Consider the following 26,394-nt stretch of genomic DNA (forward strand, 5'->3'; position numbering starts at 1 on the left):
TTTAGCTAAACTATCAAGGTAGTGTGACAGAGCAGTAAGACTTGGACTTAGGATGGGTGTGAGAGTGGTGAAGCATTCAGTTGAGCGCACACACAAATGTATATAAATTACATTATTTATTTAGGACATAGACCACTCTTAGCAAGTTGAAAACCACAGGTATGTTTTACTCTAAGCATTCACTACTTTTATATACACATTCACTTTTCATTTGCGCTGGCTAAGAGCACAAACACTTTACTTTAGTACACAGTTGAAACAATAGAAACAGCCATGGTGTAGTAAAGCCAGTGTATAATGAACAAGGTAAGTAACCAAATTGGAGAAGTAAATTGTTAAGTGTAAAAGAGTAATAAACAACATGCACAACCTTATGATATGAGGCACTATAGCTTAACATGTCTTTTCTTAGCAAGCACAAAAGGGGCTAGTGCCCTTGGAGTCGCAGGTCCTGAGTCACTTCTTTTGAGAAGGCTATGAGTTTTTCTTAAGTGTCTAAACATGAGTTGGCCAAGCCAACATGCATTTTTAGTGTCTCAAAGTTGTAGAACAGTTGTAGAAAGGTTCTTAGCAGACCCTCTGCCAGTCCAACCACCTCAGGGAAAATCGACAGGCTTTTTTTACCAGAACTCCTCCTATCGTAGTCAGGCAAGGGAGAAGTAGGGCATGGATTTCACGCCTGTTGAACCCAGTGGAGGTCGAGGGGGTAGGAACAGGTAGGTTTAATCACCCCGATTCCCCTGTACTCCGGTGTTAGGAAAGCTATCTCTTTTTAGCAACGTTGCCTCCATTTCTTTGGACCCCTAAACTTTTTGTTTTTGTACTTTTTTTCCAGTGAATTGAAGTCTTCAGCTTCACTACACTGCACATTTGCTCATTGTTATGGGGAACATAACAATTAGCATATTTTCTCAGCCTGGCCATATTGGGAAACTGTTTCCCCTTTCTTTTTAGATGTTTTCTGTTTTTTGGGTAACTTTTTATCATTGCACAATGCATCTTATAATGCAGTGCAATGGTGTTTCTTTTGTATGACCCTAGATTACACTCAAAGGGATTTTTGTTGGTTACTTTAGTGGTGGGATTAACACAATAGGGAGCCATCTATCTGAGTAAGCAGGGTACGCCCTGACAGTAAAGTATTAACACAAAGAAGCGCCAGTGGCGTAACACAAAATGTGCTATTGAAGGGCTATGCCACAAATCACGGGTCGGTCCACACTATGGGCCGGCCAGGATTATCACGCTTGCGCAATACACACGAATGTGCTATTGAAGGGCTATGCCACACACTGCACTAGGAGAAAGATATACATGTGTTTTAATGCAATATACAGCACCCGTTCTGAGAAGAATTGGCTAAAAAGCCAGAGTGTTTGCAATGGTTTTGTAGAGTAACGCCAATCCAATACATGAAAGTCACCAACAGTGCACAGGAACATTAATGCTTTGCTATTAAAAATGCCCTACCACATGAAAACATGTCCAACTGGCTGCACAATGTAGACCAGTGTAATAACATTACAGTAAAGCATGCCAGGCCACATTTAGACATACCTAGACTGGTTGCACCAAAATGCCAGTCGAAGCACTAACACTCATCAAGAAGAGAACACACATTCAAGCCTGCGTCTCTGTGGCCTCTAACAACATGGACAAACTCTTTAAAATCTGTAACTGGTCAGTCCCGGTGCAGTGTTTACCTCTACTGTTACCTCCCAGGCCCTCTGTATGGTTCTGTTCTCTCACTTGTACGCTAAAACTCAGGACATCCAGACCCCCCCCCCCTCCCATCTCCTCTTCCTTTCCCTCTTCCTATCTTGGCCCCCCATTACTTCTCTTCCTCCTTTCTCCTCTTTCTCTCTGACAATACCTGATGAGCTTTCTAGACAAGTCCGAGCTTTGAAAGTGTTGTCCAAACAAATGCTCCCCTGCTCCTCTAGAACCATCAAGGACCATATTGACACCCTTGCTCGAGCCTTGGCCGATTTCTGTAATCACTCTTTCACCACTGGAATGTTCCCCTTTCTCCTTAAGCACTCCCTTGTGCACCCACTCCTCAAGAAGCCGCCTGCCTTTCCAGCCTGCCTGACAAACTATCACCCAATATCCATCACCCCTTTCCTGTGCAAACTGTTGGAAAAAAACTGGCCATCTTCCAGCTTATTCTCCACACTGAATCTGTTGGTTGTCTCCATGACCATCAGTCTGGCTTCAGAGCTGCCAGAGGCATGGAAACTGTTCTCCTGAACACCTGTGAAGATCTGCTCTCTAACCTTATTACAGCATTCCTTCTGTCCTCATCTTCCTTGATATTTCCTCTGCTTTCGACACGGTCAACCACGCCATCCTGATTAATCGAGTCCATGAGAAACTGAGCATCACAGATCAGGCCCTTGAGTAGCTGACCTCCCCCCTCTTGGACTACCCATCCCAGGTGCAACTTGGTCCCTTTCTCTCTGCCACATCTCTCCATACCTGTGGCATGCCCCAGGGCTTCATCCTCTCACCCTGGTTTTTCAACCTCTTCTTGAACCCTTTGCCCACCTGATCTCTACCTTCTCCTCTTATGCAGATGACTCTGCTTTCCTTCAGGCTCCCCTCAAACATCTCTCTCTCTCTCTCTCTCTCTCTCTCTCTCTCTCTCTCTCTCTCTCTCTCTCTCTCTCTCGCATCCACCGATCTCTCCCTTAATACCAGTAAGATGGAGATGCTTCTCATTGGGACCCCTGCTTTCCCTCTCGCAGTCTCTCCGCCCACCTTGGGCCCTCTTCCTTCGCCTTCCTGCGAGGCAAAAATCTTGGTTGTCATCTTAGACTCCACTCTCTTTCTCTCCTCACATCTCGGACATCGCCAAGAAGTCCCACTACCAGCTGCTCCTCCTCAAAGGGACTCTTCCCTTTCTCACTTTCCCCCAGAAGCTCACTGTCTCCAGAGCCCTGGTTCTCTAGGCTGGACCACTGCAACAGCCTTTCTCAACCTGCCTTCCTCTACTCTGCCCTCTGCAACTAATCCAGAACAGGACTGCGAGATTTATCCTTGGCCTCAAGCCCATGTATCAGATCTCTCCAGCCCTGAAATCTCTCCACTGGCTCCCAGTTGCTGCAAGGATCAAGTTCAAGACCCTTTGCATTGTCCACAAAAAGCTTTCTGGGCCCGGGCCCACACTACATCGATCGCTCTCTTCCAAAATACCTTACTTTTTCAAGCCCTTCGCTCAGCTACCTCCAACTCTCTAAGGGTTAGACACTTCCACTGGCAGAGTGTGGGGGGGTGGGGGTAGATCGCTCTCCTATGCAGGTGCTTCCCTCTGGAAAGGCTTCCCCGCCCCTCTCAAACTTGAACCGGACCACCTGAAGATCAGTAAACAGCTCAAAACTTTCCTCTGCTTTCTCTCTCCCTCCCTGGCCTACCTGACCTACCTGTCTGCTGTACCGACTGGTTGCTGGGCTATCCTCAAGTCTTTCTTGATCAGTCACCCCTGCACTGCCTCTGGGCCTACCACACACTTAGGAGCTGTAACTGTAACCCTAAAGTCCCTTGTTCTCCTTGTACTACCCAGAGCTGCGCTGCCCTTACTCAGAGAATTGCTGCCCTGTTTTCCCTCCCCTCTCTTGCACTCTCCCCCCCCTTTCCCCTTGCACTTCTCGTTCTCACACCTGCACAATCTGAATGACACAAGGCCTAGTAAGATCGTTTGTCTTGTCCTCCCTCTATCTTCCCTCCCGTGTCTTGTCGCGCCTAGAAACATTTGTGTACGGGTACGTTATAAATTACTTATCATATTATTTCATCAGTTGCCGAGAAAAATATACAATGCCCCAGTAAGAAACGACTAGTCTGGTAGCACCCACATGCCAGTGTAGCCAAGTAATTACACTTAGCAGGACTGCTTTATCAGAAATGCCCAGTTATAAAAAAAGTCATACCAAACTGAGGAATGACCCACTGGCTGCACCAAAATGCGCTAATACCACATATCATGCCTGCTTGGACTGGACATGGACAACCGTTATGATTTGTCACACAATCCCCCCCACAAATATCCCCTATACCTTCCACCCCTACCCCAACCTGAAAAATCAGCTCCTTGGCGCAGAATTACCTCCACGTCCCTCTTCCTTGTCCCAGAGCTTACAAATGAGGCTCATAGGTAAGTACAGGGATGAGGAAGAGTTGGACTAGGAGTAATGAAGATTACAGGTAGCTAAGTGAGGCATTACCTATGCTGCAAACCCATGCGTGGACTGGCATTCAGCACTCCTCCCCCCCCCGAACTGTTGGGCTAGGTTGACTCGACCTGGCTGACCTTCAGAGCAGTTGCCGGACAGAACAGGACAAAGATGTTAAACGGCAACTGGGTTTTGCTGTTAACAAGAGCCTAGCAATTACTAACATAAAGCATTTTAAATCTTTTAGCCAATTGAAGTTGTGATGTGGGTTTAGTACTTGCATGCCAGGGGAGTGATTTGAAGGGTACAGAGGGAACAGGAGACAACTCAATTCTCGCAGCAGTCCATAAGTGGGGGCTTTAAACCTTAAATGAGAGAGTGAACTGCTTGTAACATTGAAGCTGCACAAGAATAGTCTAATAAAAATGCATAAAGAAATTGGATGCCGCCACACAAATAAGTTTGCCCATCGCCTGTGAAGTTAGCGCCTCTCCCAACATTTGGAGGGTTAGCCCCCCCCCCCCCCCGGCATGTAGGTTTTGTGGCACCCTTGAACACAAGCACACACACCATTCACCATATAGACACATGCACACCCAGCCATCCATACTTTTTAAGTGTGTACCCTTTCACCATACACTCTCACACGCACCCGTCATGGGGTTAAAGGGAGCCCTTTTATTTCAAAAAGAAATTGTTTCTTTTTGAAGTCACGTTGACTTAATAAAGAAATGATTTACTTTAAGGACTGAACCATAACGGAAATAATTTTTTTATGAATGCAGAGTGACTTCAAAAAGATACTGGGGGTCATTATGACCCTGGCAGTAGCCGTGTCAGTAAATACCGGTAGTCATGAATTTTCCAGTGCCCGGGAATGGGCAATTACCGGTGCATTACAGCCCTGGCGGACCCGGTAATTGCCCATTCCCGGGCGCCGAAAAATGTTACTCCCCGTTCCCATTTGAGTCCCATTGGACTCAATGGGAATGGGGAGGCTGGATGTACCGGCACCATTCATGAATGTTGGCGGTGCATCCGTCAAGTTCTGCGCGCTGGTGCTTTTCTGCCCGCCTGGTCAGACCTGGTTGGCTGAACGGCACCCGCTTGCAGAACTTAGTTTGCTGGTCTGGAAACAACGGTACCGGCAAGCTTACTGGTAGCGTTGTTTCCGGACCGGCAAACTCATAATGAGGCCCACTGTTTCTTTTTAAAGTCATAGGGCTTCCCCACCCCATGACATGGAGGCCTCCAGCCTAGGGTCTTCCATTGCATGGGGTTGGGGGATCCCTCGGACTTCAAAAAGAAAGTTGCGTTCACAGCTGCAGTAAAGCACCCAACGGTGCCATTTTTGTCAAAATGGCCCTGGTCTTCTTTTTTTCACCATTTCTTTGTGGAAAGGTCCTTCTTGAGATTTACTCTGCGTGCAAACCAGGTTTGGTCTCATTGTTCACTTTGCCTTTGGCAGGATTCACGAGTGAAGCCTGCCTCTGGCTCCAGGAGGTCTGGGGTGGGCAGGAAGTGAGGTAGGTGCCGAAACTCCCTGTGCTTAGTTTCATAGGAGACCCAAATGCACTCTGTATTGATTGGCTGGCTGACTGTCCGGCAAGGACAGCTACCCTGCTAGGGGACTGACAGCTAGGCTGGAATGAATGGGAGAGAACTGAATAAAAGGCAAGAGAACTTACCTCTTATTGTAGAGTTGCTTGCATCTTCTACTACTCACAAGTCTAATCAGCTTGTGGCCCTACATTTGATTCTTCTTTTCTTCAAAGACTTCTAAAACATTGTGCAAAGACTTTTCTACTTTCCTACCAGAAGTGCTTCAGCCTATATAAGACTTTTGCCCATTAACTTTGGCTTAACCTGTTATACCGAATGACTCTGATTTGGGGATCCAAAGGTATTTGCCTGCATAAGAATATTTGTGGTCTCTAGTTTGTTCTAATAACCTTTTCCTTTTACCAACTTCTAAGAGTATTCTAAATGCCAACAGTACGATATTAATGTCCCCAGCACCCTAGCTATTGAAGTCACCTGAGGGTGTAGGTTGTGATTGTGGCCCATCCCAAAAGGGTCTTTACTGATATAGAAACTAAGAGTGTACAGTTTTGAAGTGTATTTGTGTGTTTCTTTTATATTGCTCCCTTCTGAAGAAAGCTTACCCTCACTGACTGATATATTTATAATTGTATATTCAAGAAACCTTGCGTGCAAGTGTTTATTTGAATACTTGTCACTGTGAATCTCTGTGTAACTCCCCTACAGCTATCATTGACCCCTCTTGAGATAAGCCTGGCTGCTCAGCCACACTACCAACCTGTGTAGTACAGACTTCTACCAAAGGTTGGGTTCCTATTGCCAGGAGGTCAAGGTTATTGTAGTGCACCCTAAGGCTACTGCATACAATCTTGCCGAACCGTCACCTACATATCCATACATTAAAGAGACACAAGGATTGGGTGATGTTCGAGAGTTACCAGAAATTGCGTCTGTGGATCGAAGTCAAGTTCTTATACCACATTGAGTATACCTGTAGTGTCTTTTAGGTATGAGCGCATGTTGGGAACTTCAGATTTGAGTAAAAAAGTCCACAAACTGTGATAGAGGGTCTAAAATAGAATTGATGTCTGCCACTATGGGTCGACCCAGTGGTGGTGAAGCACCTTTATGTACCTTGGGCAGTGAATAAAAGGCAGGGATTTTCTGATGTTTGGGGCATAGCAATTCTGCTTATTTGGGACTAATGTGTCCTTTGCATAGTGCCTCCACTATTCCCATAATTTAGTATTCTTAAATGTTATCGGGTCACCAGGAAGCTACTGATAGTTGTCTGTTCAGCAGGGCTGTAACCATTTGGTCATAGTCTTTGCTTTTCATAACGACAATCGCACCCCCTTTATCGGCAGTTTTTATGATTTTGTTCTTGCACAGATTTTTTAATGCTACACGTTCTTTGTTGGATATGTTCTGGAACTGGTGGTTAGCTTCCTTTTTTGATCTCTTCCAATTTATAAACTATTGCCTTTTCAAAAGTGATAGATCCTGCCGTAATGAAGAGGAGGGAACAATAAAACAAAGACCAGTAATTATTCTAAAATGCTTATGAGTGGCTAATGAAAACCATAAGACAATTTATTTTTTCGGCGGCTTTTCCCATCCATTTTTAGATAGGCGGCACACCAGCGCAGCCTAGAATTAGTATAACCGATGGGTAGGATTAGTGAGACAATCACCCTATCCTTGTCTCTTTAATGTATGGATATGTGGGTGACCTCTTCAACTCTGAATGAATGTGGAGTTACTTTAGTGGTGCCTAAGGACAAACTGATGGCAATAGTTACTTTTTGATACATTTTACGTTACTTTTTGTTAGCCTTTTTGCGTTTACTGCATTTGGCTACTATTAGTGGCTAGTGTCCCGACATGGCCGTGCCCCAAGGTTTATTTGTTCCTTGGCTATCTTGTCTCGCTACCTTCTTCCTGCCTTGCCAGGAAATCCGTTTTTATGGTCCCACTGCCCAGGAAAGCCATGCTTTTTTGCGGGCTAGTGCAGGGCAATGTGTGTGTTCCCAGGTAGTAGGTTGGGACTGTCTGGTCCCAATCCACAAACTGGTTTCTGTATGTCTAGACAGTATGCATGAAATTCACCTTTAGTGGTTGTTAGGGAGGTTTTTCTAACATTCAATTATGGTAGAACTTTATAAAACTAACCCCTTGGTGTACAGAGCCCCAACTTCTAGTACAAGTAGGTACTACTGAAGGTTTTGATAGTATGACAGAGCCGCCAGGCTTGTTTTAGGAGGGAAATGTGAGCTGTAGGTAAATAGTAGATAAATACAAATAACTCTGTGTATGCATAGGCCCAAAGAAACACGTACGCACTATAGTAAAATGGTTATTTATTTTATAGATACAAGGTTAACATTAAATCTCAGGTAAGTTGAGTACTATTTCAAACTAAGCAACTGTTAAGACGGATTTCTGAACTCTGACCTGGTGGGCAGAGGTTCAGAAGGCCAGCCTAGTTTCTTGGAACAGGGTAACCTTCTGGACACGCCAGACCAATTAAGGTAGCTTGGCGGCAGTAAAGACTAGGTCTCGGGAGGAGTGAGGGTGACTGAAAGACCTCAATGAGCACACAGAGTAAAGGACACTTACAAACCACTCCCAGTCAGGGGAGGTGCGGGGGGCAGGGGGGTGTGTATGTATATATATATATATGTATATATGTGTGTATGTGTGTGTGTATATATATATATATATATATATATATTTATATTTCAAGGCCTTTGAGTTTCAACACAAATCAAATCACAGCAATACTAATAAGCTAACACAATCCTATCTAAATACATATATACAAGACCAATGGGGCCTAAAGGGTTAATGCACAAAACGGATCCACAACCTAAAAGGGGAAGGAAACGTGCAGTGCAAGTAGTCTTCAGTCCCTTCTGCATCCAAAACGCTCCTAACTAAGAGGCAGTCCAATCCCTAAGAAGAGTGGAGCCTATTGCTCAAATGTACATGGAATGCTGGTGCACGCGGTAATGCAGATGGGTAAAACGGGATCTCTTCAAGGGTCTGTAGCAGCTCAGGAAGGTGGGTGAAGTGCTGATAGGCTCCCATTATTCGAGGAGGGCCTCCACTTGTGGACAGTCGATTCCAAGAGTTGGGAATAGTTTGCTAGTTTGCACTAGCAGTGGAAAGGAGAGGGGCCCTCAGGGGCCACTCATGCGTAAAAATGGATGGAGGCGCTAGGGGCCACCGGTTAGGTTTACGATTACTCACCGACCCCCGGCGCACAACGGACCAAACTTCGGCAGTTGAGTCCACTTCAGTTGCAGGTTCAAGTGCAGCAATTTGGCGGCTCTGCGGCTTTCAGCGATGAAGATACATCGATGATTCCCAAACAGGACAGTGGCGATTTCTCCGCTCCTGGTGGATGGATCAGGTCAGTTTCACTACAGCAGGCTTCAAGGGCAAGAGGGGCATAAATGCAGCGCACCTGCAAAGTTCGTCACCACGGCTGGGTGACAGTAACCGTGTACACTCCGGTTCGGGCGCACTCACTTTACTCCAGACCTGGGAATGCCAAGTGTACGAAATTCTGTGTGATAGTGCCGTGAACACAGAGCTAGCCTCCTCGAAACAGCGGCGGTATCAGGGCAAAGAGTCTTCGTAATCTGGTCAGAACACTTGTTGGCCCAGGGACACTTCCGAGAGAACTTACTTGCAGGGTTTGATGACAGTGCTGAGTATAGTTGGTCCCACTATTCCAATGGGTCGAAGCATCTTCGCAGACCACCTAGGATGACCAGATCCAGAGGGATCCCACGGGACGACAGCGGGCTCAGGGTGCCATACCTTCCAACGGGTCACCAGCGGTTCCTCGACCCGGCTTCTTAGTTTCAGGATACTTGGATCCTATCCTTCGTTCAGTGAGAACTCGAGATCGACATGGTATGGTGTTTCTTATCCAGAATCCCCTTCTTGCCAAAACGAAGAGGACCCAATGGGAGATCTGCTCACATACAGGCATGCCATACGTGGACCAATCACAGACCACAGTGGTCCCAGGCATTCACAGCACTCCAGACTTTCTGCCACCCAGTATGTGTATTGGGCACAGACATCCCATCCCACATCCTGGAGGCATACACACAGGGGATGCAGAGGCCCGCGAAAGCTTGGTGTTTCGCGGGAGAATGCATGCCCAAATAAGGACTGACACGCGTCGGCTCGACCTGTGGAAGGTGAATGGGCAAGATGGCCAAAGGACAGGACAAAGAACCTTGTGGTATGGCCATTTTAGAGCAAGGCCACCTGTTTGAGTGAAACGCGCTAATCGCGGTTTACCTGGCAGGAAAGGCTTAAAAATATACGAAACAAGCTGCCACCAGTCCTGTCCAAGGCACTTCTCCTAAAAAAATCCTTTAAGAGTATCTAGGGCCTTTGGAAATGACTAATATACCCAAGTGCACTGTACTGGAAGGTACATTGTACACATGTTACATGTTGTAGAAACGTTGCAACATTGGAAAGGACTAATGGAAACAGTCTCCCAGTACTGACTGTCTTAAGGGCATGTCAGTTTCCCCATAAAAAGTGAGCGAAAAGCACAGAGGAGTGCAGCTGAAGGCTGGGCTCCTCTGGTAAAGTCACACTATGGTGTTTAACATCAGCAAAAAGTTGGGGGGTACACGACTGGAGGGAAAATTACACAACTGGCAATCTTTCCTAACAGCAACACAATACAAAACCAAAGCAATACTTCAGGGGAGTAAACCCTAAATTAAGATTTTTTACAGTTAATGAACACAGTTCAAGATAAGTAAAAATAAATCACTTGTTATAGCAACTCAGAAAATGTTCTGTTGTAGGAATACAATGGTCAAGCAACACCAACAATAGCCTTAAGGCTTTAGAGGTCCGTCGCTATCTAGTTATGAGTTCTTCAAAGTCAGATTAGACGTAAAGCAGATAAGGCACAGATGCAGAAAAGGCAAGGGTTCCAGAGCATTCTTCAATTGTAAGTAAGTAAAGGGCTTTTGTTGGTCAAAAAGGTTCCCGGGACAATAGGGAAAGGCTCCCTATGGGGCGACCAGGTGCTAGGCATGGGCGAACGGAATGGGCGGAAACCCAAACGCCGGAATTAGCACTCCAGCAACAAGGGAACGACAGAATGACACAGTACCTGAGGAGTAATGAAGAAGATGCAGCGGGATTCTTTCACGATGCTGCAGCGGTGGTCCCGGTCTACTGATCCTTGGTAGTGGTGAGGAAAAAAGGGACTCTGGGGGGGGAGGGGGGGCGGATGTCGCAGCAGCAGTCGAGAGGAAGGACTCCAAGCAAAGGATTCTTCATGCTCTAACATCGGTCCGCAGTTTTTGTGCCTTTTCAGACTCCAATGGGGAATGGTTCTAGTCTGAGCGATTTTACCACACCTGCTCGATCCTGCACTCTGGTGAGGGGACTTTGAGGAGGAAGATCTTGCCTTTGGAGGTTCCAGGCAGACATCCCAAAAGACAAAACAATGGAGTTTTGGACTCCTGCCCTGCGTCCTGCCTTTGCAGACTCACTAGAGCTTTGATGGGGTTCATAAAGGATTCCTGCCAAAGACAAAAATCAAATGCAACACAGACAGCATTTTTTAACAAAATTGATAAGGCCAGGAATGCTACCAAGTCACCCACTCAAGACTTACCAGAGAAACTTACTCACCAGACGACCCAATTTAGGTTCAAGCCCATTACTGCCAACGACATGATAAAAGCCCTGGCATCCATGAAACCCACCACTTGTGCCGAAAACATACTCCCGGCCAGCATCATCTTAGACCGCCCTGACATCTTTGCACCAGCCTTAACCAAAGTGATAAACTCATCTTTCTGCGATCAAATTGTGCCTAAAAGTATGTTAAAAAACCGAATCTAGACCAAAGGGACCCAAACAACCTAAGGCCCATAACCAATTGCAACTTTACACTTAAAATAATGGACAAGATTGCCACCACACAGCTCCAAGAACACGTAGAAAGCTCAGACCTCCTCCACCACCAACAGTCTGGCTTTCGACCAGCATATAGCACAGAAACAGCTATGCTGGATCTGCAGACCAAGATGCTCAACATCATTGATCAGGGGAAAGCTGGCTTGCTCGTTCTCTTGGACCTGAGTGCTGCTTTCGACCTATTAGATCACAACCTACTCAAGACAGCGCTAAAAAAAACAGCAAACTGCTCAGATGACGCAATAAGCTGGATCATGTCTTTCCTACAAAACAGAACATCTAGAGTTCATTGGGGAAATCTATTCTCAATAGAAAAAGAAATCACCTGTGGAGTCCCACAAGGTGCCAGCATGTCCCCACTCCTGTTTAACCCCTACCTGCATAGTCCTCGACAACATCAACACGTCTTTACCAATTATGCTGACGACACTCAGCTGGTAATTGAACTAAGTGGAGACCATCAAAAGGACAAAAAAAAGCTAAGCCTAGTTTACAACGCGGTAGAGCAATGGATGGACCAAAATTGAATGTGCCTAAACGGCAACAAAACAGAGCTTATGGTCTTTGGCTCCAATCTTGTCAGATCAAAGCTCCATCCTGCATACAACACCTTCACCATCAAAAACGCCCAACTTAAGGTCCTAAACCAGGTTAAAACCTTGGGGATAATGCTCGAAGCATCCATGGGATCAGATGCCCAAACCCTCTACATTAAAAAAACGTGCTCATACCACCTGCGCCTACTAAAAGCCATAAGACCCTAATTATCTGAGGACAATAGCGCCACGGTCGCAAGAGCTACCATCTAATATCACCTAGACTATGGCAATTCCCTAAAAATAAAAGTTAAGGAGGACAAAGTGTCCTTCTATCCTTGGGAACAGGAGTTCCCACAAGGAAAATAAAGGAATAAAAAGTAAAGCCCAGAGGGCTCCCAGCAACACTGCACAAAAGGTGCTGTGTATTGCACAAGTGAAACAGTGAATGGAGGAAAGCAAGACTCCATAAAATAAAAACAAAATGAACAAGGTTTCAGTGGTAATAGCAAAAAGAACGAATGGGGGGGGGGGAGCTCCCAACAAAGGAAAATAAGGTGACACCACCCTATTAAAACAGGCGCTCTATTTGCCCCCTAAGGATCTAAGCAACATTTTAAATAAGCGTTATTCTGATTCTTAAGTGAAAAATGCAGGGACTCTGTTATATATCGGGAATTGTTTTATTCGCATTCCTGTGAACCATACTTCGAATTGTACTGCTAGTAGTGAGGCAAAACAATAATAGCTGTAGGCTATTAAGTATACGTGTGCCAATGCATTTCGGTAAAAACCATCTTCAGGCTGTACACTTATATTGAGTCTCATGCTATAATTTGCAAACCTATAGCATTATGCAAAACATAGTTACAATAAATCTAAACATTTTACGCCATGACCGTGGTGTTTTAGAATAATAAAGTTAAAAAAAGAAAATACCAATGAATGCCATATCAACAAGTTCATTAATAGGTGTCATCCCAATACGCAAGATAGGAGGAAAGAAAGGGAATGCATGCTAGCTCTAATTGCATTCCTGTACAAACCGTCATAATGCTTTGATAAAATAAAGATGGAAGTTGTAGTCGTACCTCCTTCTATTCTTAAGAAGCATCTCCAAACATGATCAGTGCACGTGCTGAAAGTGGCTTCTATGGGGAGATATGAAGTCTATCAACCCATGTATTTCAATTGTGTAAGTTATGAGAACGCTTTAGCTAAAAGCCGCACTCTCCTTTCGTCGGTATTTCAAATAAGCTGAAGCCGAGCAAAGTTGCGAAGGCGCGTGTGCGCGCCGACTCAGTTTGTATTTAAGTGTAGCCATGGAGATGAGGCGTTGAGGCGTGTGCTCCCGCATGGTTGCCAGAGCACGTACGCCTCCCGTCCCTCCCGCCCCATGTGTGATCACGGTGGGGCGGGGATGTCTCCATGGCAACATCAAACGCCTAAGTGGGCGTGAAGGATCGTTTGCACCAGTAAAAGAATGTGTCAATGACAACTAATGGTAATCAAGGAAATGCTGTATTCGCATATGTGCATTCAGCGTGTTCGAGAAAAGATTTAATAGTTGAACTGAGATCCTTGCGCCACAACCTGTCTCCGTGAGTGGCTCCCTGGTAACGAACCCTCTGTGGCTCAGGTATTAGAGATTACGTGTGAGGCCAATAATTGGATCACATAGCACACCAAATGTGATTGATGTGCCTGCTAAAAGCAAAGCGGCACTCTAAGTGTGGTAAAATATAAAACACCATAATTCTGATTCACCTAGATTTAAATTGTCCAAGGCCGGAGGAACTAGCTTCCAGGTCCAAGCAGCCCAACTCTGGAACTCACTGCCATCTACCTTACGAGAAAACCAACCATTTCTGAAATTCAGATCTAAATATATCAATCTCCTGAAAGCCTCTGACATCTAGCTGATCAGTACCACCCAGCTCACTTACTCCCTAGAGTAGACTGGCTACATTTCTGAGCAGTCATGCTAGACACCTCCCGTTTACCACTCTCTCATTTGCACCTCCTTGATCTGTGCTAGTTAGCCTGATAGTGCCTATTTAAGCTAGTCTCGTCCTACCACTAATCAACCTCTCTGGTCTATGTATATTGAGCCTGGCTGTTGCCTGGTACTATTTCACTCTCGTTCTGCACTCCATTGATCAAAAGCCTAATTTTTACTTGTCAGCATGCTACATGTAAAATCCGGTATATACTCAAATGTAACCTGTATATAATTGTACATATATGCACATCACTACACACTATTTGTAACCTGTACATTACTGTATATTTGTTCTTCATTGTATATTATCTGTAACCTGTAACCTAAGCTTCGCATTTTCTGTACTGCTGCGCCCAGTCTGGTGCACATTACAAGTGATTAAAACAAACAATCAAAATCTGCGCAAACTCTATAATTGCATGTTAGGTAATGCAAACATGGGTTAAAACTTCACCTTATTTTCTTTTGTTGTGTACTTTTTGAGTCCTTGTGCCATAGGACCATTTTTGACTGCCAGCTCCAGGCTAAAACAGCCATTTAAATCGGATTTGATGATTTGAAATTTACGTAATCTGACAGATCAAGAAACATTGTGGTGCCCACCTCTACTCTTCATTTTGGGGGGGGAGCTCCCCCCATTCAGGAGAATAGAAAAAAGGTTTAAGAGTCCAGACAAAGTGCTGGGGGTCTCACGGTTAAGGAGATTTTTCATGTTTATGCCAAATCCCTTCTGACAGTGGTTCTGATTGGACCAGTGCTGGGGTGTGTGTGAAGGGCAGATCTTCCGGTGGGTGGGCTGAGTTTGTCTCACCTGGGTTTCTGGATAAGAGCAGTCCTGCAGCCATTCCCCAGAGATCCTGCATGGAGCCAAGCATCCTGCGCAGCTTTGAACACATGGGAAGACCCGTGGATTCATCCTAAGAGGCCTGGTGACCAACTTTTGCTGCAGACCTGGTTGAGCTGTCTGGGTGGTGATCTTTAAAGTACTTTGGTAAGCTTCCACCCTCGGAGTGGTGGGATGAACCATTTCTGACATCTGCCCGGTGCCCTGCCATCTGGAGTCTTGGAAGGCATTCCTGGACCATCCTGTGGACTTGCCAAATGCAGTTCGCGGTAGAGGCGTTGATCCACGTTTCGGCTCGAACTTTGGGGATCTGCAGCTTGTTCTACAAGAGTTCCTCCTGTGAAATGTTGGCACTCCTGTGTCAACGGGACCAAAGCTAGGAGGCTGACTCCGACAACTGTTTCCCATTATGTCGCTGTCCATCAGTGACTTTTGTTGAAACAGTCTTTTCCCCCATCTGGACAAGAGCCTAGAGGAGTGGTGCATCGGTGTGGTCTGCATTCATCCACAAACAGGTTGCCTCACCTCCTAGACCCGACCGGAGCTTCATCTTGCACGCACAGCTCCTGGCCTTCTTGGACCGGCATCAACAGTGGGAAAACCGACCTCTAACGACCCTCCAACTACCTACCAAGTCTGTGGAAGTATGGGGAGGTAAGTTACAGCCATACTTACCTACCCCCCCAACCCCACTTGTAACAGTTTTTAATATTTTAGAAAGGTTTTACATTTGTTTGGCTTTGGCAAAACTCCTTGCCAAAAGCTAGCAAGTCTTCACCAGTGCACAACTTCATCAATCTTCTGGAACCATGTTCCCATCCACAAGACCCTTCTAACTTTTTCCCCATCTCCCAAAACTTCTGGAGACTTTGAACCTTTTGGGCACAAGGCTCTACTCAGGGTTTGACTTTCTATGTCAGGGTTATATTCTTGTTGACTTGCATTACACATAACCATTGCCTCCTCTTTCCGTATTGTTTGGTGGGGGATTGTGGTTGTATTGCACTGGCTAATGGGGCTGTATATATGTTTTTTTTTTATTAGTGTTGGGTGATGGTATTACCTGTGCGTAGTCATTTTTATGGTGTGTTCTTGGGCCACAAATAACTATAGTATTTGTAGAACTACTTATCTAACGGTAATCCTTGATTGCTCACTGTAGGGACTTGTGGATAGTTTACCAGACTCACCCCTCCCGCCTTCACCACGCTCTATGCTACAATGATTGGTTTGGTTACAGCTCCCTGTGTTTTCCCTGTTCACTAACTAGGTTGGCCTCCTAGACAAAGTGTAGAAATACAGTCTAGCATCCGGTTCACTCGGGCACCAGTTTAGCAGCTCCTGAAATCGTTGGGCCCCCGTCCTCTTTTGTCTCCATGAAGGAGGTCCAGGGGTTGTTTGCTGAGGTCACTTTAAGCAGCAGGTTTTTGGGTCCGGCTAGTCAGCGGTTCTGTGCTCTGGCAAGACTGTTGCCTGAGACTGGACAGTTGGACGACCCTGGCACAATGAAGAAAGGGCCAACACGTTGACTACACCAAAGGACCCCCACAGGTGGAGAACAGTGATGGCCGCTTGTAGAAAATGGCAGAAGAAAAACCTTGTGGCAGAAACAAAGAAGCTGGTCCCACACTGCCCCTCTGTGCTGTAGAGCTGCTACTGGAAGAGGAGGCCTCTTGTTTCAGAAGTCAAAGGACTGTGGAGTCCTAGGTTTGAACTCGGGATGGCTTTCCAGAGAATCAAGACATTGGGCCTCATTACGACCCTGCCGGTTTCGAAACAACGGTGGCGGTAAATCCGCCGCCACCATTGTTTCCGGACCGGCTGATTCCAGGTTCTGCAGGTGGGAGGTGTCACTCCTGCCAGTTCTGACCTGGCGGGAGTAACGGCCCCTGCCTGCAGGCAGAAATGGAAACACTGGCTCCGTCATAGACGGAACCAGTGTTTCCGTTGTCCCCATCCCCATGGAGTCTTATGGGACTCCATGGGAATTTACGGAATTCTGCCTCCGTAATTACCGGGTCACCAGGGTTGTAATGCTCCAGTGATTCCAGCAATCACGGTAGTGGAATGGTATTTCGGGTCCGGTGGCAGCCTGTCAGTTTTTCCGGCACGGCTACCGCCGGACTCGGAATGAGGCCCATTGATCTCCCAAATGGAGTTAAGAACTAAGTTTTACAATTGAGCTTTAGTACACCATCATGGAGCTAAAGCACACACCTGTGGTGCCATTAGAGTAGCAAAGCTCTACAAAGGGATTGGATTGTGGGCCAAAATAATGAAGTGTGACAGGCCTGTGGAGAAAGGACAAAGCCTTGTGTGGATTGTAATCTTAGTCTTTGTTGGGGCAGAATTTAAACTGTCCCTTTCATGTGAACCCCCTTCACCCCCTAAATGTTTTGCTTTTTCTGCTTTGGTTTTTTTAATCGGACCATAGGCTGGTTTAAGCCAGCCTATGAGAGTCGTAGGCTTAGAAGGGACGCCGCCAGCGGCTGCCAGAGATTGCTGAGTAACCGCTGCTGTTCCGACCTCAACTTCTAAGGGACAGGGAAGATCCTAACCAGTCCCAAGATTAATTACAACTTGCACCATCCCTGGAAGAGCTGTGACCTCAATGGCCTGCAATTCACCAGTAACTGGGGACCTGTGCTGCATCGCTGTACATCACCACCTGAAGCACAGTTTGGCCTGGAATTTGTGGGCATCCTCCTAAATCTGCAGTGACTCAAGCCAGCTCCCCAAAGTCCCCTCACCAGAGACTATGACCGAGGAAAGGAGAAGAGGCTCCTGTCGCAACAACCATCCTTCAAGCCTGAAAAAGGCACCAACAAGCCAGAACCGCAATGAAACTTTGCTGGACCCCCGTCTGTACGAGAGTTGTTGCCAGATCCACCAAAGTCCCTTTTTTCTGTTGCCAAGACCGAGAAACCTGTGACGGGGTCTGCTATCGCCTCACTGCTGGAACCGTCCTGCAGCAACCGTTTTCATCAATTGAGGGTACTGTCCTAGTCCTGGTAAAACCTACCTGGTGGTTGCCCGTTTGATCCTGTGGTCTGTGGGCTGCAGATAGCTTACATCGTGCACCCCTCCAGCTCTCTATAGCGTTACATTGATGTGGACAACCCATTGTACTATAATCCTGCCTGAGGACATTGGTCCTTGGGACAATCCTTCAAGAAAACCTCTTGACTTCTTTGACTTGTGAAACCTAACTTGTTCTTACCTGCAAAACCAAGAAGAGATCATGTTGGACTCTGCCACTCTGAACCTTGTACTGTTTCCCACCTTTTCTACCCAACCCCTTGTCACTTGTAGCCCAGTGTCCCCTTTGAACATTGTGAGACTCTCAAGATAGGGCTGGACTCTTTAAGACTGGCTGGAACACAGTTACTGAAAGTTATACGAGTTTGGAAACGATTGATATACTGAGTTTACCACCAGGTAAAGGTCATGCATTTAGCTCTAAGAGTGGGGAAGGGTCTACCTAGGTATGGTTTGCACTGTTGTTTTGTATCCAACTAAAGTACTTATTTGAACTGTGTGATGTATGTGCAACACTATGTTGGAGTATATATTTTTCAGCAGATCTGTGTATTGTTGTATCTTGGTTTATTTATTGTGGCTACATGTACCATCTACTAGACTTCTCCCCTCCCTTGAGTGAAGCCTGTCTGCTCTGCCATTGCTACCCATAGTTTGTGCCATCTTTTATTGTCCCTAGGGTAAATGGTTCCACACCCCTCCCCAGAGTGCTGTGGAAAAATATTCCCAACAGCGTAGCAACTCCACCGTTCTGAGGGCTTTACTTTACAAACTAATTTATTGATGCTGTAATTCGTGGGCATAAACTTTTCAAACGCCATTACATCTCATGTGGCTGTTAATGTATTTTTAACTTGTTGAAAACGAAGCCCAGTCTGTAAATAATTAACTTGCATTTCTTTCTTTAACTTGATGGTGTACCTGACATTGTGGGGGGAAAAGTGAAGTACTTCGAAACAAACCTATAGGAAGGTACTTGTTAAGAGGGATTTTCAGGACCAACATAGGTGTGGAGATCTGGGAACCCCACCTAGTAGCCCAAAAAGGCCTTTTCACACTTTGGTCTAACCAAACTCTCACTCGGTAGCATAGGCTGAGCAGTAAGGCTTTAACTTAGAAGATCAGGGATTTGGTGGCATTTACGGTGCAGTTAACAATAGTGGAAAAGGATTAGAATGTTCACACAAGTATAAAAATCTACTATTTATATACGGGCGGCCTGCATTAAAATTCATTGCTACTACTCGGAAGCAAAACAGAATTTACTTGTATACATACAGTTAAGTAACCCAAGCAAGGGGACTACTCCCCGCTTTAATGATAATGATGTGTTATTTATATAGCGCCTTAATCCAAAGCGCTTTACAGATCACATTTTTACATACAATATCACCTAACCGAAATTGGTAACAATTTTAACAACTTTAACATTCACACAGTATGGATTGTAATTTTCGTTGCTTAATAGCACTGTTCAAACTGAAGTGTGAAGGAAAAAAACAGAGCAGGTTATGCAGTCGATAACAAATACCTTATAATTGTAAGGTAAAACCTGTACAGGTTTAGAAGGCCTTCCCTGCCTAACCAGTTCAGTCACCACAGTTCGAATGGGACCAGATCAATGGTATGTTCCTGGAAATGGGGTAAAGGCAGTGACAAAGTCCTCCAAAGGAAGATTCAATCAAGGTCGATGGGTATGTTTTTTAGCCACTGAAACACACTTTTCAGTAAAAGGATTTCCCACAAAGTGATGGTACAGCTCACAATTTCTAATTGCTAATGGGTCCTAAGAAGGAAAGCTAGACCAGAACGTCGGGTACGGGTAGATGTAGGGATAGGTTTCCAAATGTCGGCTGTACCTAGGCCTTTCAGAGTCTGATATCCTGGCCCTCTCGGAGAAGCAGGTATCCCTGATGGGTGACGTATATCTACCATGCTTCCTCCATTGGGGGAGCCAGGCTTGTAACCCACCCAATCCCGAGTTATCCTAGCTCAAGAGTTACTCTTTGCTGTGCTTGTCATTCACACAAAGACTTAACACTAGAGACTCCTTTAAGGCTTTAAATGCCAAGATTAATAAGAAAGTAAAAATTATTTCACTTGAAATGGATATGTTTGGTTCTCTGCAACATGTGAATGTAGCACTGGTCTTCATCAAAATTGTTTGCCAATCAAGCCTTGCTTGTACCAGGATAATATCTATAGCCATGACGTCACCCCTTTGGCACACTATAATCCCCAACCAAAGCTAATTTCTTGGAAAGTCTTTAATGCCACATTCCCGTGCAGGTTTGAAAAGCAGCTCTTTTAAAGAACTCCACTGAGATCTCATCGTGGGTGGCCAAATAGTTGGTGGAAATGTTTAGTCCTTCCAAAGCAGGATTTTAATTAGAAAAGCACTAGAGGTACAGGGGTGAGTGTCTGTCTTGACGTTGCATGAAAATTAACTTCGACATAAGCAGGTGCCAAGTAGTTCTGCTCCAAACTTCAGAGATCTGCTATTGGTGTCACCCATAACCAACTAGTGCACAATCCTATACCATATCACAAACTCTTTGATTTTGCAGACTAGCATGCCTTTGTGGTTTTCGTTATAGCTTCTTTCAGAATGTGGATGCACTCTAGTAGCAGCTTAAAATAGCTAAAACTCCATAACCTCAGAAGTCAGGCAGCTCAGGTCAATGGACAGTGATCTGGTTGTGAAATTGTCTGCCTCATCCACTGTTAATTATTCTGGGGATTCTTGCTAGATGAGAACCATTGTGTTGTCGGTAGATGTTGGTTGCATTCTTCATGTATGGCAATGTTGGCAGAATGCTGTGAGGTCATCTTAGAGTGTTGGGTGACTGTCAGTACAAGTTGTCCAAAAGAGTCAGTTGGAAGTGGAAGCCGGCAGGTGTGGATATGCCAGTATCTCTGTCCCAGTGTTACTTATCTTGGATGCCACTTGTTGGAAGGCGACACGGACAATAAACTTACCTACAAGAAGTGTCCAGGCTTCTCAAACCCACTGGGGTTACTTCACTGGCAACAAGTTGGTCTTAAAGGTGCTGCTTGGGAGGGGGCAGCAGGTGGACCGGGCCCTGCCCTCCAGGACACACATCCATCCATAAAGCTGACAGCCAGAGGACCAGGCAGGACGGTCCTGGACGGTACATGTGGTGCTTGTGGGCCAGACAGCACTTGCACTGCAGTCAGCTGGTGCTGATGCTTGGTCTGGGGACGAAGAGGAATTATCCAGGAGTATTGGAGGGACGGGTGGCGCTGGCACTGGTGTCGGCAGGAACTGGCAGGGGCTCAGGACCCAAGGAGAACAGCCTTGACGTCTGTAAGCCAGGCAGCGCGGAGGTGCTGTTCGTGCTGTGTTGCTGGCCTGCGGGGAAGCTGGTGACGGTTGAGGAAGGACATTTTGGCAGCCGTTGTCTCCCAGGTTGCAAGCAGGAGCATGCCTGCTGATTGGCAGGAGACGGAGGTGCTGTCGGAGGCCCCAGCGTGTGGCTGCCGGTGGTGGTGTTGGGCCATGGTGAGCAGGTCTGTGCCTACGGTGATGGATGGCCAGAGGGGTTACTTGCAGGAATCGTGACATCACTGTGGACTGTAGCAGTGACGCAGCCGTGTCGTGGGAGATGGGCATTGAGGCCATGAAGCGTGGTATGGAATTCTGCAGCACAGGGCAGAGAAGCCCACGGATCATTGCCCAGCAGGGTGGGGTGTGTTGAAGAGCATAGATGGAGTCGGCAGGGTGCTGTCTGTGCAGCATGAGTTGACAATGTCGCCCAAGTCTACTGGGATGCTGAATGCCAGAGGAGGACAGGGGTGTGGTCTGACGGGAATGTTTTTAATGGTTGTGGTGTTTGTTCGGAAGGAAACTGGCTGGCAGTCAGTATCTGTGCTAGAAATCGGCGCAGTTCCAGGAACGCGTGGCAGATGGATCCAGATCTTTGGGCTTGGTTTGTGGGCACCAGGATATCTGTCTAGCTGGTCAGCTGTATTGGGGAGGCCTGTAGGTTATTCTGTTGTTTGTGTTCTGGTCTCTGCAATGTTGGGTTAGGTCAGTTTGTTTAGAGGGATTGGTCATGGGTAAATGTTTGTTTGGGGGTATTGATGCGTTTGTCGTGGCTCCCTTTGGGGGGGTATCCTGATTAGAAATTTGGGGCAGTTATTGTTATTGAGGGGCAGTGAGGCATGGCACATGTTCCGAGACTTAAGGGAGCAGGGTGCAGGGGTTAATTCACAGTGCTGCCACGCCCACCTGAAAATAACAATTTGTCGAGGCACCCTTACACAATGTACCCATGCTTAACCGATCAAAGGGCTTCATGTGAAAATTGAAATGCGTTTCTGCCACTTTAGTGAATTTGATCCTTGTCTGTATATCAATACACTACGCCATCTTAGATGATCCATGTAACCAAAGTCCTTGTTTTCACTCCACACACTGTCACCTCTTCACCCAATAAGGTGGTGAAAACAAATGGTGTAGACATCTACTGCAGGGCTCTAATGAACTTCACATGGAGTACTCCAAGACAGCCCATAGTCAACCCCCCTGACCTCCCCCTTCTTAAATTAAATTGTGAACAAATTGCAATATACCAAAACAACCACTAGACTTCATAATTACATGCAACACATGGCTCTATACCTCCTTCGCGCTACAAAATCATTCCAAGTCAGGGCTATCGGTGTCTTTCATGAATGCATTGCTAAGGGTTAAGTATCTGGGATGAGCCATGATGTCAGACCAGCAAGGTTCTGGATTGCGAAAACAGGAAAAGGGGTGGCAAGAACGCCTTGGTGCCAGTGATGTAGTAGCTGCATTAATGCAAATACATTTATGTAAATTGCTGAGAATACTCCCTACTACAGAAATAAAGAAAAATATGGTTGTTCCGAGCAGCAGGTTTATTAGATGTCATTCCCATTTATGAATCATACCATCCCTGCGGAAGGACCCTTCTCTGACCTTCCTCACCACTGGCAGCATCATTAGCCAAAGTATTTACACCAGTGCCAATGTTCCTCTTGGATCCCAAGCTCCAGTGGGTATACTGAGGTGCACCTTTCGGATTTGTAATGATCTTCACAGGTTTTTTTGTGTGTGTGACAGTGTGTGTGTGACAGTATGTGACAACCAGCCTCCCAGTTTGGACTGGTTCCAGGCAGGCATGCCAGAAGACAAAGACCTGAGACGTTTCGGACTGCCCTCTTGTTAAGAATACAGCCACGAATCTAGATGAATGGTGACCCTTCTAGGTGTACAGCCTGCAAGTAAAAATCACACAAGTCGGTAGAACACGTCCACTGCCACTAGCCAAATAAAGGTCTGCTTGTCACTGTAACATTAAAGGAATGGTTCGGTCAGAATTATTATTGTCCCTATGGTTCGGCCATGTGTTTTTAACCATACGTTGATTGATCGTACAAAAATTTCCTATGGACCTTACCAGAGTTTTCGTCTTTTGAACAAAAGCGAAATCCGGCAGCAGGGTGCGGCCATCTTGTGATAATCTTATAACTTGCTGCATCGCCCTGGGTGACCTGCCTTTGCGGCACTAAATCATATCCCCCGCCCCTGAGCCTGACATCACCAAATCATTGATATTCTCTGCCTGTCTCCGTGAGGTTACTGGGCAGACTAGCCAAACGCGCCCAGTCGTAACCTACGCGACTTGACGCAGAACCCGGAAAACAACACACATCGTCTCACTGCACAGCACGTCACAATTAGGAATATGAAACTGTACTTTAAAAGGAAACAGCAAGACTGTACAATTGGTAAAGTACATTTATTTCACATTAAATGTTTCAATAACATTCAGCGTCTGACACATTCAATCAAAATGTAACTTTTTTCTTTGCTCTCGATCCGCAAATGTTTATCGTGAGTCATGCGCTGTTCCTTTTTGGTACACAGGGTGTTCGTTTTGGGTAAATTAAGCACTTTGGTCGCACAGTGAATTGCAAGGCTGGTGCATCCACTTGGCACTAGACCACCGTAAAGGTGGTTATGTTGCTCCTAATCGGTGGTGCAGCGTAAGGGCATATTGTCCCTTGTCGATCCTCCCAAAGAATAGTCAAATAAACCCAGTGATTGACATGTAGCTGCAGCTGGTGATTGAAGAATCCATTGGTTGGGGTCTGGAATAGATGACAATCGCAGAATGACACGATGTACCTGTTTGTAAAACATAAAAATAGAAATGTGTCTCAGTAGCCGATCTTTATTACAATTAATCATTTTCTTTATTAGCGCAGAGGTGACACAATGTGAACCGAGAGAATGCAATGTGGAATATCAAAGTACTCTGCTATTTGCTTCCGAGGATGTGCAATGGAGTATGTTGAGCTCTAAACATAATGCGTAAACTGAGGCAACAATTAGAGGTGCACACACAATGTAATGATTTATTAGCGTAGAACCAGGGGGAAAGCAGTGGTGGTCTACATGCGTGTCGCTGCTGGACTGCCCATGTGCCCGGTAGAAAGACTAGCACACAGAGGTTGTACTAGCACTTCATTGCAATAAGCCACACAGAACAAACGAGTACAATGTTACCCAGCAATAACAGTCAGCTATTCGTATTTCAACTAGTTCTGGTATAAAATCGTCTAAAGAGAAACTTGCATTATATTCAGCATTTCCATTCTCTTGGTGTAATGCAGACTGTAATGCAGACTCCTCCGTTCGTGTCAATGATTTTTCATAAACTGAACTTACATGTAACTAGGTCCAGTTTTGGAATGGACAACCTTATCATATCATACATTAATACACCCCTCCTTAAATTCAATCTCTTTCGGAATGGTCCCTATCTCTCAAGGTAAAAAAAACAATTGAACCTTATTCTGTGTGCGTGACGTGTGGGCCTCCCCAGCTCCCAAGCAAAAAGTCAAAGCTGGTGACCTTCCCTCACAATGAACATACATTTTTACTTTGCAGCATCCCGTGTGTTACGCTCACCTGGTATCCACAGGGATGCCACCCAGCCCTGGTTGGATGATTTGTACTCTCGAACCCTCTCCCGGTCCCTTGGTAAGGCCTCTGGTAAAGATGGGTCTGCAATATAGGAGAGCTGGATTCAATACCAGATTGTCTTTGTTTTCCCACCTCCCTTGGACTCAACTCCTTCCTCCCCCTCACCTTAATATTGGAAAAGGTGGATTCTCCGTCCTCCTCCTCGTGGCAGGGGTGCGTAGATGTGGGGGGCGAGCAGCGACCAAGTTACTTTACTGGTGCAAGCCCCCCTGTGGGAATCCAGGCCTGCTGCGACTCTGTAGGTTTGCTGCTTTACAGTCTTTATATGCAATTCTTATGTTCCTCTTAGTTCGAATAATAATGTCTTGCTTCTTTGCTTTTAGGTGTGGAAAGGTATTTTAGTGTTGTCATGCAGTTTGAAGATGAGCATGGGCCGGTAGACGAAAGCGCGGTGTGCGCGATGCTGTCCGGTGAGTAATACGCGATGCGCGGTGCTGTTTCGCCTTTTATATTGCTAACCTGGGTCTTTTCTCTCCTTGCAGGTTGCGATGTTCCTTGCAGAGCGCTGTGATGTTCCAGCAATGATACTGACCAAGAGATGACTACCCAGGTAAGAATTGTGTGGCCTTCTTCATTCGGGAGGAAACGTGAGTAAACGCTTACTAATGCTTTCTTTCTTTCTCCTCTTTCCAGGTTATGGTATTCGCGGATGCATGCGGTGCCGGATGATGGAGTTCGTACCTTCAGGTGAGTGGAATTGAAGTCCGCGATGGATTGAAGACTGGATACTGTTCCAGGTAAGTTTCATAGTGTTCTTTCTCTCGCTGCAGGTCCTTGGTTTCAGGTAAGCTGGCATCAAAGAACTGGACACGGTGAGCGTTACGCTGCCCACAGCAGAATAACGCAAAGCATGTTCTGCTGTTTGGGTGTGGTTTAAATAGTCTCAGGTAAAGTAGTCCAGGTAAAATAGTCCCAGGCCTGCCACACCCAAAAGACTAGACCTCATAGGTCAGTTACTTGTAATATTGCAGACCCCCCCAGTAAATAGTCCCAAGTAAATAGCCCCATTCTAATGTTGGTCTTCACGATGGTTATGAGCCTGGCGCCAAAGGCGCCAGGACTGACTCCAAGAGAATGTTGGACGAGGTTTTAAGGCCTTGACCTGGCCCTAACTGGAAGGCTGATTTGCCAGTGAGGGCCAGGGCAAGGGTCATGACACCGGGTCAATGCATCCATGAGAACTTGAATTTTGAAGCACGGGCCCTGGAGGAAAGAATTGGGGGATGTCACTGCTCGCTGTTCGTGGC

At 46.0% G+C, this 26,394-nt stretch overlaps 1 protein-coding gene across 3 annotated transcripts in view; it reads left to right on the forward strand.

Annotated features, from left to right (window-relative positions):
- PORCN (porcupine O-acyltransferase) overlaps positions 1-26,394 on the forward strand; it is a 425,271-nt gene that overhangs the window by 387,379 nt on the left and 11,498 nt on the right. The window lies entirely within an intron of this gene.

This window comes from Ambystoma mexicanum, chromosome 2q (genome assembly GCF_040938575.1).
Source record: "Ambystoma mexicanum isolate Mex_15411 chromosome 2q, UKY_AmexF1_1, whole genome shotgun sequence".
Taxonomy (NCBI): domain Eukaryota; kingdom Metazoa; phylum Chordata; class Amphibia; order Caudata; family Ambystomatidae; genus Ambystoma; species Ambystoma mexicanum.